Source organism: Lathamus discolor, chromosome 1 (assembly GCF_037157495.1).
Source record: "Lathamus discolor isolate bLatDis1 chromosome 1, bLatDis1.hap1, whole genome shotgun sequence".
In the NCBI taxonomy this organism is placed as follows: domain Eukaryota; kingdom Metazoa; phylum Chordata; class Aves; order Psittaciformes; family Psittacidae; genus Lathamus; species Lathamus discolor.
In genome coordinates, this window is record NC_088884.1 from 124,965,386 (window position 1) to 124,977,512 (window position 12,127).

At 37.6% G+C, this 12,127-nt stretch overlaps 1 protein-coding gene across 3 annotated transcripts in view; it reads left to right on the forward strand.

The window, feature by feature from the left end:
- PALLD (palladin, cytoskeletal associated protein) overlaps positions 1–12,127 on the forward strand; it is a 194,047-nt gene that overhangs the window by 7,031 nt on the left and 174,889 nt on the right. Inside the window, exon 1 of one of the 3 annotated variants that reach the window (XM_065694187.1) lies at positions 1,290–1,349. The exons of the other annotated variants lie outside the window; for them this stretch is intronic. The gene's annotated coding sequence lies outside the window, so the exon portion shown is untranslated. Of the gene's footprint in view, positions 1–1,289; positions 1,350–12,127 lie in introns of those variants that run through there. 3 annotated transcript variants of the gene reach the window in all.

Here is a 12,127-nt window from a genome sequence, read left to right on the forward strand (position 1 = left end):
CAGTGGTACAGGGGTATTGGGAATCTGGGTTGTGGCCAGTTCATCATGTTGTCTCTGTCACTCATTCCTCCTCAAGGGGAGAACTCATGCTCTTCCCCTGATCCTGGGTTCCTCCCACAGGATACAGTCCTCCATGAACTTCCTCAATGTGGGTCCTTCCCATGGGCTACATGAACTACTCCAGCATGGGTCCCTTCCATGGGGTGCAGTCCTGCAGGAACAGAGAGCTCCAGCGTGGGTCCCCCATGGGGTCACTGTCCTGTTAAGGACCTTGCTCCAGCACGGGCTTCCCACAGGCTTACAGCCTCCTTTGGGACACATCCCAATACTCTAGCCTAGGATCCTCCAGGGGCTGCACGTGGATATCTGTTCCACCATGGACCTCCATGAGCTGCAGAGGGACAGCCTGCCTCACCATAGTCTTCACCACAGGCTGCAGGTGAACTGCTGTGCTGATACCTGGAGCACCTCCTTCCTTCTGCCCCTCCTGCTTCATGGACCTTGGTGTGGGCAGGTGTTTCACTCACATATTCTCACTCCTCTCTCCTCCTGCAATTGCTCATGCCTGGTAACTTTTCCCCATTCTTAAATCTGTAATCCCAGAGGCACTACCACCATTGTTGATGGCCTCAGCCTTGACCAGAGGCTGGTTAATCTTGGATCCAGCTGGCATTGGCTCTATTGGACATGGGGGAAGCTTCTAAGCAGCTTCTCACAGAAGCCGCTCCTGTACCTTGTTCAAAACCTTATTACACAAACCCTATACAACCACCATCAGGCTATTAAGCTTTTAACATGTATTTCAGACCTACCGAGTTACAAAAGGTATTTTGGGGAGTAAAAATTATTTAATATACTTTTATGGTCCACCTTTGAATTGGTTTTAGTTAGTGATTATTAATAATTATCTGGCAGCAGCACAGATATTTGTGATTATTAATAATTATCTGGCGCAGCACAGACATTTGTGAATATACTTAAAATTAGTTACAGGTAAAAATCACTTTTCTAACGTTCCCACTAAAAATACATTTCCCCTTTAGTCTCCATTTCATTATGGATATCAAAGAGAGGAAAAATATGGCACAGTTGTAGCTCAAAACCTACTCATTTTGCCAGTACAGTTCTGCGCCGTGACCTTTCTGTAATGACGCTGACTTGTCTGAAGAGGTCACTCGCACACAGCACGGGCAGGGTTCTCTCAGGCTGGATACCTTCTGAGCGTGGAGCTGCGCACGGGGTAACCATAGAGCACTTCACCTATTGCGTTGTTGCGGGGCCCGTAGAACGAAGGCAGTTAAGTGGGATAACCGTGTAAAGGACACGGCAAATACTCGCCTGCTGTTTGGGTAAGACGCCAAAGTCCTATCTCGAATCCTGGGGAAAGAAGGGGGTTCCTTCCTTTAGAAGTTAGGAAAGCATGCAGAAAAATTGGTAGTGGATTAGTGGATTCTAAATTATAACATTCCTAGGAACTTTAAACCAGTTAGATATTATCACCTGTGAATATCATTACTCCTCTTTCTGGAGCTGAAAGGGATTTTTATGGTATATCCTGAGTATCCAGTAAATAGCCAATATGCTAAACTAGGAAAGACAAGCCTATTTAAAACAGCTGAGGTGTTTCAGAGCTAGTGAAGAATGCTTGCTGTTTGTTCCACTTTCAGGAACATTTCTGTAAATTTGAGTTTGTATGGATAGGGAAAAAAAAAAAAAAGGCAAAACACCAATGATACAATACCATTGACCATTCTCTTGTATTTTGGTAATAAAAAGAATCTAGTTTTCTAATGCACTGTACTTAGACAACTGCTTCATTAGACAGAATTTCTGATCTGTAATATCTTTGGGAAAATCGATAGAGATTAGCATATGAACTGAAAAGATTTAATACCTAAAAATACTGTTTTTGAAGAAAGTGGCCAGAAGAAAAATTATGTAAAATATATTAAACATTTTGTGGAAACTGCTGAATAGGTATGTCATCCTTGTTGGTGACATGGACAGTGGGATTGAGTGGGCCCTCAGCCAAGTTTGCAGATGACACCAAGCTGTGTGGTTCGGTTGATATGCTGGAGGGAAGGGATGCCATCCAGAGGGACCTTGACATGCTTGTGAGGTGGGCCGATGCCAACCTTATGAAGTTTAACCATGCCAAGTGCAAGGTCCTATACCTGGGTCAGAGCAGTCCCAGGCACAGCTACAGGTTGGGCAGAGAAGAGATTCAGAGCAGCCCTGCAGAGAAGGACTTGGGGGTGTTGGTTGATGAGAAACTTAATGAGCTGGCAGTGTGCACTTGCAGCCCAGAAAGTCAACCGTATCCTGGGCTGCAACAAAAGGAGCGTAACCAGCAGGTTAAAGGAGGTGATCCTGCCCCCCTTCTCTGCTCTCATGAGACCTCACCTGGAGTATTGTGTGCAGTTCTGGTGTCCTCAACATAAAAAGGACATGGAACTCTTGGAACACATCCAGAAGAGGCCCATGAGGATGATCAGGGAATTGGAGCACCTCCTGTATGAAGACAGGCTGAGAAAGTTGGGGGTGTTCAGCCTGCAGAAGAGAAGGCTGTGTGGAGACCTCATAGCAGCCTTCCAGTATCTGCAGGGGGCCTATAAGGATGCTGGGAGAGACTCTTCATTAGAGACTGTAGTGACAGGAGAAGGGGTAATGACTTCAAACTTAAACAGGGAAAGTTCAGACTAGATATAAGGAAGAAGTTCTTTATTGTGAGGGTTTTGAGACACTGGAATGGGTTGCCCAGAGAAGTTGTGAATGCTCCATCCCTGGCAGTGTTCAAGGCCAGGTTGGAGAGGCTCTTGGGTGACATGGTTTAGTGTGAGGTGCCCCTGCCCATGGTGGGGTGGGGGGGTGGAACTAGATGATCTTAACATCCTTTCTAACCCTAACTGTTCTATGATTCTATGAAATGGGTATTAACGTTGCTGCCAAGAGAAGGGCTGTAGAACAAGCGGAACAGTTACCTAGTCTGTGAGGAGTAAGAGAAGCCAGTTGGCATATGCAAAGCTTGCTCAACAGGAGATGCAGAGAGGGGCATGAGCCGAGATTACCACAGTCTCTACATTCAAACACAGCAATAAACTCTGAGTTTATTGCACAGGCTTCAGTTGTTCTGATTTTTCCCAGAAAAGCCAGTTCCAATAACATAGCCACTGCAAATAATGTTTTTGGAACTCTGTATGATAAGTGTGATAAAAGTAGAGAATGATTGTGATTTTCATTTTTTGTCTCAGCTGGGAATGAAATAACCAGAAGCTGTAGTTCTTAAAGTCATGATGAAATAACACTAGTTTAATGGTGACAAGAAAACCACTGAATAGATTGTTATTTTTCCCGGCACTCAAGAAGTTGTCCAGCCTAATAATGAGCACAGCTGATATTTAGGCAGCATCAAGCACTGGTGTCCATGAGTTCATCCAGGAGATCTACAGCAGAGCAAAAGGCCTTCCAGAGAAACTACTTGGGTATTTCTGACCTTTTAGTTTGGTCTTGTTTTTGTATTCACCACATTTTATTATGGATCCCAGTAATCTTTATAACTGGCTTTTTTCCTTTTTCATTGCATTTTTGGAGCTAAACTTTTCAAAGTCCTCAACCTATCCAAAGTCAGGCTAGAAGCCAGCCTTAATCTTGCCCTTCTTGTAAGGCTAAGGATAACAAGGTTGCAGAATCTTATTATAAACAAAGAAATCATCAAATGTAGGGTAAGGCCAAGGTGTTTATTTGAAGGCTGTGTGACAAGGAAGTCCTCTTAAATTCCTTGGATGTTCATAGCTGCATCATATGGAAAATAAAACTGCTGTTCTGGTTTGAGTGATAAAACTTCAAGTAGCTTTGTTCTGCAGGAGGAAAATAACTAAACTATGACGGAAGAACTTATAACTACAGTCTTACGATTGGATCCCAAAAGAAAACAGATGCATTTCAAGAATCACTATATTTCTTCAAAATTCAATGCCTAACTTACTAGTTCTGCTAGCAAAAAAATCACATACATAACAATGAAGGTTTAGTCACTGGGCAGACTAAACAACCCAGATGTCAACTTAAGACTTAGCAAAGTATTGGGTAGTTTGAGAAGTTCTAGAATATCTGTTTTCTAAAGAAGGTCTGAAGCATATAAAATATAAGCCAAAACAGAAATTTTCTATATTAATCTCAAAACCATTGATCAGTAGCTCTCCTCAAAGTGCATCAGTAGTGCAGTACTTAAAATACTCAAGTTAACACTGAGCTTTAGCAAATCCCACCTATGAGTGACCTAGAGATCTTCAGCATTTGCCTCACTATTCCAATATTTAATTACTTCTGAGGTCTGCCCTGAGCTGTCAGCTGTAATTAAGGTGTTTTCTGAGATCTACACTGAGCTGTGAGCTGTGATTAAAGTATTCACACATATTCACCCAGATTCTGTAGCACAACAGGTATTGAAGTGTTTTCTGCAAAGTACTCTCTTTCTTCTGTAGCAAATTGACCAAAAAAAAAAAAAAAAGGCAAAGCACTTTCCACATACGACAGAGTAAGAACAGGCCTTCTTTGCCTTAAGGAATTTGTTTGCTCTCATTATAACCCTTTTCTTCTCATAAAAGTTATTTATCTGAATTTCACTGCAACAAGTACCCAAAATCACAACCTAGAAACATTGCTTACATTTAACATAGAACTGTTCTTAGAAAATATAGAAACAAATGCTAAGTACAATGCTTGAATTTATAATAAAACCCCAGCTACCTTGATTTCTACAACTTCACAAAATTTACCCGGTTTTATAGCTTTTAAAAGCTTTGAAGCCCAAAAACTTGCAATAAATTATGCTTCCATCACAGTCTTCCTATCAAGCACAGCTGCAAAGAACATTGGCTGTCAGATTAAGTAATACTTAACATAAATCTACACAGCTGAGTGGAAATACAGGGGTATAAAATAATAGTGAGTGAACTAACTAGGCAGTAGTTAGTAGGTTCTTAAGTGTTGGGAATGTAAAGGGTGTCACAGGTGTAGTTTCTACTTCTTTACTAAGAACTTGATTTCAGATGAGAAGCCTGTGGTTTAGAGGTAGCGTTTGGTTTTGTTTCTTCAAGTTTCTCATTGTGTAAATTTAATTATAATGAAACATTAGTGCCTTCGTGGGAAGTATGGATGTTCTACTAGTTCTATAATGGCAAGGCTTTAATGCCACTTATTTTTTATCAAGTATGAGTAGCTATTTATTTATGTATGCTAATGGAACATATTTGGCAAACCTGGGTGTTCTTAGTGCAAAACAGTGTGGTTTTTTTAAGTGTGTTCGTTGTTTTTTTGTATTAGCTCTTTAATAAGTCATCTTCAGAACTGTTACTTCTTTATTTGTAAAATCCTAACTATTTAGGTTATAGTTTAAAACCAGATGGTTCATGTCTTGTGTTTTCAACATTTTCATGAGTTTAAATACATACTTAGGTTATTAAAAATGTAAACTTTAGTGAAGGTATCTTATGATTAACAAGTTTAAAGCATTTGCCATACTAAGATGGAAAAAAAGCCCAAGAATTAAACTTGCTTCTGAACAATGGGATGCCTAATGTGTCCTGACAACAGACTTTATTAGACTATATAAGCATTATGGTAACTACAGTGACTGAAGAAGTACTTTATAAAAGATTAAAAGGATTAGTATGTGCTCTGTGTGGCAGGAGAGGGCTCTTGTGACTTGAAAATCATTAACGGCCACATCTGTTATACAGTAAATATGAGATATTTTAGTGAGGTGTAATGTGACTTTCACATCTCCTATGACTATGCTTTTAAAATGAAGCTTACTACTTTCTGAGAGAGGATAGAAAAAGGCAACAATACTGTTGAAGAAACTGAAGTATTGCTTTGTTCCAGAGGTAGTATTGACTATACAAATGGTTTATTTATGGTGATTTTTTTTTTTATTTTTCTTATTGAAAATTGTCATTTAAACTTGTCAAACTTCATAACTAATACTGTAACTATAGCCGAGTGCCTCTCCTTTCCCCCCCACCTTTTTTTCTTTTAACACATCCATCTACTTACGTGTTTCTCCAGGTGCTTTAGCGATCTTACAGATATAGGATGAAGTGACATTTTTCATTTTAACTCCAATAAACTCATATGCAAAGTATGTTAACAACTTGTAAGCACAGCAATTCTATCACATTAACTGTGGTCTGTTGGTCTACTGGATTTTCTATTTATTCTGTATATTAGTGGCAGGTGGTTTTTTTTTTTTTTTTTTAGTTTATTACCAAATGTAATATTTTACAGTAAGAATTTATCTAAACACTTCCCTAATTTGTACAATAGTTTCTATTCCATTATTTCACAGTGTTATGGTTGTTTATTAATGTTTAGAACAATGTGACAAGGAATAGTGGTTCTTTTTTTATTACACAAAATTTTGTAAAGAAGTGTTTCTAGAATTTTCTGTTTATTTCCTAATGGAGATAGTTTATGGAGTTAGTTTTTCAAATTGCTCCCAAATAGAAATGTTTTTTTTTATATTCTCCCCAAATTCCGACTGGTTTTCTTTATGAAACTATTTTGCCTGATAAGCATACTTTTATGCAGGAGTCTACAATAGCCTTCTAGTTATCATTTCAGAGTAGAATCCTGCAAATCTGTCTTCTTAGTAGTCTTATGCAAAGAGAGAGTAATTGTTAAGAATGGAGGAAGATTCGTGTACCTAAGGAGTTCCTTGGGTCAAAAATGTAATCCTCTGTGTATGGAGCATTGCAGATCATCTGAAAGTACAAAACAACATATATAATATTGCTGAGTGTAAATACAAAACTGTTAGCCATTTTAATCTGGTAGTACATTCATTTCAGAAACCTGCTCAGCGATAATGTGTTGTCATTTAATGTTTTATTTGCATTCAAAGTAAAGTATAATATCTGTTAACATCCCCATTATTCTTGTCACAAGAATATTTTTCTTACTCCTCCTTATATCAACAGTATCTTTTTTTTTGCTTTTTTTTTCTTTTCATTTACAATTCAGCTTAATAGCTATTGCATTCTTGACCTTGTTACTCTTCCCTTCTCTTCCTTTCTTCCCTTCTCATTTGTTTCCTTTTATACTGTTGGTTTACTAGACCATGCTATGCCATTCTTGTGTTTTTGGTTTCACTAATTTCAGGTAAGGCTTGTCCATCTTCAGGCACTGTGTTAGGCGAGCCTAACACGTGATGTAATTGTCTGTGGTGTCTCCTCCCTGGAAAGTTCTACTTTAGAAATCCCCTGAAAAGAGATTTTTCTAGAGACTTTCCTAGATATAGCGAGCCACTTCTTCTGACGTAGGCTGGCCCGCTACTGTTACCTTTGTATTTTCCCTGTATAAATAAACTAGTTGAGATTCATTATGGTGTTGCGTTGAGTAATTTGCGGCCTGCAAGTTTTAGGTGGATGACATGCGTCTTTCAAATATTTTCTTTCCCATTCTCCATTCACTTTGTGGCAGTGAAAGTCCACATGTCAAGATTTTCTGCGTGTGGAAAAAAATAGACAGTGAAGTCAAGGCCTATTTAGATCACCTACTAATCTGTCTTCAAAAACAGTGTGGCATATCTGAGGAATGCTAGTGGGTGCATCAATTTTCTCACCTCTTAAGTAGTGGTCTTTTTACCTTAGAACCACAGCGATGTTCAAGAATGGATACTTTAATATTTGTCATCCCACTAAAGAACATCGTTTAGGATGCTTTCGTAGTATACAATAACCAAATGTTCTATTTGGATATGTTTTGGTTTTGTCTTACTTTATTGTTTAAAAGCATAGAGTATGGTATTTAAAACGGGTATGTGGAGTCAGGCTCTTTCCTAGGTGAAATGATCTTTACAAAGTCCAGGTAGTGGTAACAGGATAATTTATGAAAGTCATATGAAATAAATAGATTGCAAGAGAACTTTGGGTAAGAAATCCATTGATGTTACAAAATGAATATTCAAAGATCTAAAATAAAGAATGTGTGGTTGGGGTGAGGGTGCCAGGGGAAAGCATGGTCTGTTTGCTTTTTTTTTTTTCTGTAAAAGCCCCAAGGAGGATCCTGGACACTGGGGTTATTCTTAACATTTTGTTTATTTCTGGTCCCTGTAAAATAGTTTTGACTACATGATGTATGCGTTTCCTCATCTTTGTCATACAGGCTCTGGGCATTACCAGATTTTTTTTTCAGAGCTGTGATTTTAGTATTTTTTTCATGAATGCTGAAATATCTTTTGTAGCTTTTGTTTTAGAAAATTGCATACTTTGTTTGGTTTTCCTTCCTGAAAATAGGAAGAATAAATGCAACCTGTTTGGTGCATGAAGATGGGCATGATAAGAGGCAATTGTAAAAACAACGGGAGAGTTCTTTTTCAAATTGGAATTAGGAAGAGAATTCCAGCTCAGTTACTTTATTTTTCTCTGTCTGTAAATGCCAGTGTCTCTGGTGTATTTCTGATTACATTGCCTGAAGTTTAAAGCATCTCAGTTCACCTCTTTATTTTTTTGTTCTGCTTTGTCTGCCTTTAGTAAAAGAATACAGATCTGAAGTTCTTTGCTAGTGCTCCATGAATAAATAACGTATTTACTAGTAATTATAAAAAGACTCAAAGACTAAATGAAAATGTTATCAAAATACAATTTAAACTGATTCTACACTTGAGAGCTAATGTGAAAAGCTTCAAAGTAAATTAATAAAAATTACTCTGCAAAAATAAGAAAAATGGTGCTACTGTCTGCAAAATGAAAAATATAAAGATCTTTTGCCTTTTATTTACATAGGAATTGAATGAGACTTAGATGAACTCTAACAAGGCGCCACATGTCTTCGGAAAGCTCTTTCACTGTTCTAGCTTTGTTCATGTTCAACTTTTTTAGTTTAAAAGCTAAGCTTAATTGAAGTAGTTTTAAATACAGATTTCCCACAAAAGTGGTACTGAAACCAGGCCAGAGGCAGTATTCCAAGAGGCTGCTTTTATTTCATGGTTCAACATTTATTTGTATAAATCTTATACATTGTCTCTGGGCCTTTCCTGTATAAGCATCAACAGCCAAGAAGTCTAACAATGAGGAAATACCTTAGCAATCTGCTTGTCATGGACTAATTGAAAGTACCAATCTCTGAAAATTAAAACTAAATCTAAAGGCTAAGTAGAACAGAGGTGGGCATGAACCCATGTGTTTTGGGAGTGGACTATTTTATTCATATTGAAATACAAAGAGAAACAGATTAGCGAGGTTTTCCATAGAGAGAAGTGTTCAGAATCAGTCATTCTGGCATCATTACTTATCAGAGTTCATCAGGTATGCAGTGCTATTCCAAATCCTATTTAAAATATTATGCTTAATATTTTTTGACATGTTTGCTCATTTGCCTAAAGGCAATACCACATCTTGGATTGTTCGAGTTTCTTAAGGGTAATTATAGAAGTTTAATAACTATTGTTTAAATAGGACATACCTTTGTAAGGTACAATATGTGGCTTTATAAATATAAATTAAGTAAATACAGTTACCACTTTGAAATGATGCTTGAAAACTTCTTTCCTAATAAAAAAACTTTGTTATGCTTGAAATACACTCTGTAAATGCATTTTTGACAATGTGAAAGCTCACTTTAGAGACTGGATGATGGAATTCAACAAAAAAGAATTCTCTCAAACATTCATAGCTGATGATTGAAAATGTTAGACTTAGGGCAATTAGAGCTGCAGGGCTTTCAGGGAGGTAGAGAAGGCTATGGCCTAAAAGCTTATAATAGACCAAACACAGAAGAAACCTGGCTAAACAGCAGCGAACATTGAGCTTATTTTATTAGTTTTAGAACCCATCTGGAAAGTGCTTTCCTTTTAACAAGTGCTACATTTTGACAGGGCTTTAAGTGGACTGTAAATGTGGATTCTTTAATAGGCCATGGGCTTATGCTTTGAGCCCATGCAAAGGTAAAGGAAGGAGTAAAAGAAATTCCCTTGCCCACCTGCTACCTGTCACACAGGAAAATAAGAGAGCAAGTCCCTCCTGTGATGTCTGTATTTCCTTCCCTGAGCACAAAGATGTAAATAGAGTAGGAAAGTTAAAGAATTAACTTAATATATTTTGCACAATTGTGATCAGATTTTGAGGTGGGTAGTGCAAGAACAGTGGCAAACAGACCTGTTATTTCCTCCAACCCTCAGAAAAATCTTCCTTTCAGTGAAACCTATCACTTAATCAGTAGAGAAGCTGGTAGAAAGAAAGAAATGAATGGCAATCCTGTGTAGCTTTTTAGAGTGTGTGGGAGAGATGTTGAAGGGGCATAAGGATGAAAGCTGCCTGTTGTTCCTGCTTTAGGCAGAAATTTACAAAACCTTTGCAGATCACTATATGCAAAATAATTATTTTATTTATATCTGAGACATTATAATGGCTTTTCACCATGTTACTTGTTCACAAAACACTTTATGTTGTCACGAATTCTCACATTCCACATGCTTTAGGAAAGAACTGAATATTAAAAGATTTTTAATTTTTTTTTACACTATTGGATATTGAAAAATAATCTACAGCTATATAGTGAGGACAGAGCATTTAGTTTAAGATAGCAAAATGAACAGAATTTCAAAGTTTAGCTTTGCACAGACTAAACCTTCATGGAAGTTTTGTCCCCTTAGACACTTAAGTGTGGTTTAGCTTTTTGCTGTAGGAGGCTTCCGCTTGTAAGAAGTGGACTTTGTTGCTGCCTTGTGCTACTGTCAGTTGCCTTGTCTGAGCTGACTCATGAGAATTATCTATAGGAATAGTGACAAATTGCAAATAACTGAAATAGTAAGGGACTTGCTTGAGCATTGAAGATTTGAATCAATATCCATATGACATGTTTCTGTAAATCAGAAAATGAGCAGACTTCTTAAATATACACCTAGGTAATCTGGGTAGAGAAGATATACTATTGTATGAAATAAATTAGGAGGGGTAACTCAACTTGATAATTTTACCTGTATATACAAGCATACCTTTAAGTTGCAGAGGGAGTGAGTGCCTGTATAGAAATATTTTATCTGATGTGCTGCAGTACTGCATGTCAAAGTGCTTATAATAGAATATAATCTTACTTTCCTGAAGTCATATGCTACAGTTAGTGTGATACTGCTCAGTGTAGACAAGTACACAACTCAGGATTAGGAGTCGTGTGAACGCAAATAGGTCAGACTTCCTGTGGAAAAGGGTAGTAAGTTAAAATGCTTTGGGGTAGGAGGTAATTAGCAGGTAGAATCTCCCCTAAAACACTGGGGGTTTTCATCTGCCAGCAGGTCAAAGCAAATAGAGGACTAGAAGGCCTCTAAAGGACTTGTCTTCATAACAGATTTGTGGCAGAAATGTTTCTTTTAGTCTAATGCTAGCATGCTGCTTCATGTCAAAGTGGTTCATTGTTCCACTTTATTAATAATGTATACTTGCAGTACATGCATGCACTACTGTTATAAAAATAAGGAAGACTTGCACTTATGCAGTGCCATTTGTAAGCATTTCATTACTTTATACACAGCTTATATGATACAGATTTTGTTTATCTTGCCTCACTTGATAAGGTTTTGCTTTTCAGGTAGCCAAGTGAAAAAGATTAGGCAAATAGAATACATCTGTTATTTATGGTACAACTGGCAGGTACCCATAGCTAACTGTGAATGCTTTTAATATCACAGAAAATGTGGTCACTAAGATAGCACATGGTCCTGTGTAATAGTAAATCATTGCTTAGAGGAAGGCCATTTAAATATTTACCCTGTAAGTAGCTGAGGCATATATTTAACTGAGTTAACATGGAATGAGGGTCTTCTACTCCTATAAACTAATCTTGATATTTACAAGTTGATAACAAGCTTGATAGAAGACTGTATTTTGGCCACAAGCTAGCATCCTTTCAATCTCCCATTATATTTTTTCCCCTGCGACATGTTAGTAAAATGTATAAAATATTAATACACTCATAATTAGGGGCCAGGTACAGCATCGGATGCTGTCAAAATCTATTATCTGTGGTATATGCTTTCCATATAGCTGATTCTGATGGAGAAGGTGGGTCTCTTTGGTCAGGTGTGTTTTTGTATGTTATGACAGCTTTGCTTTTAAGAAGCAGGGGAAAA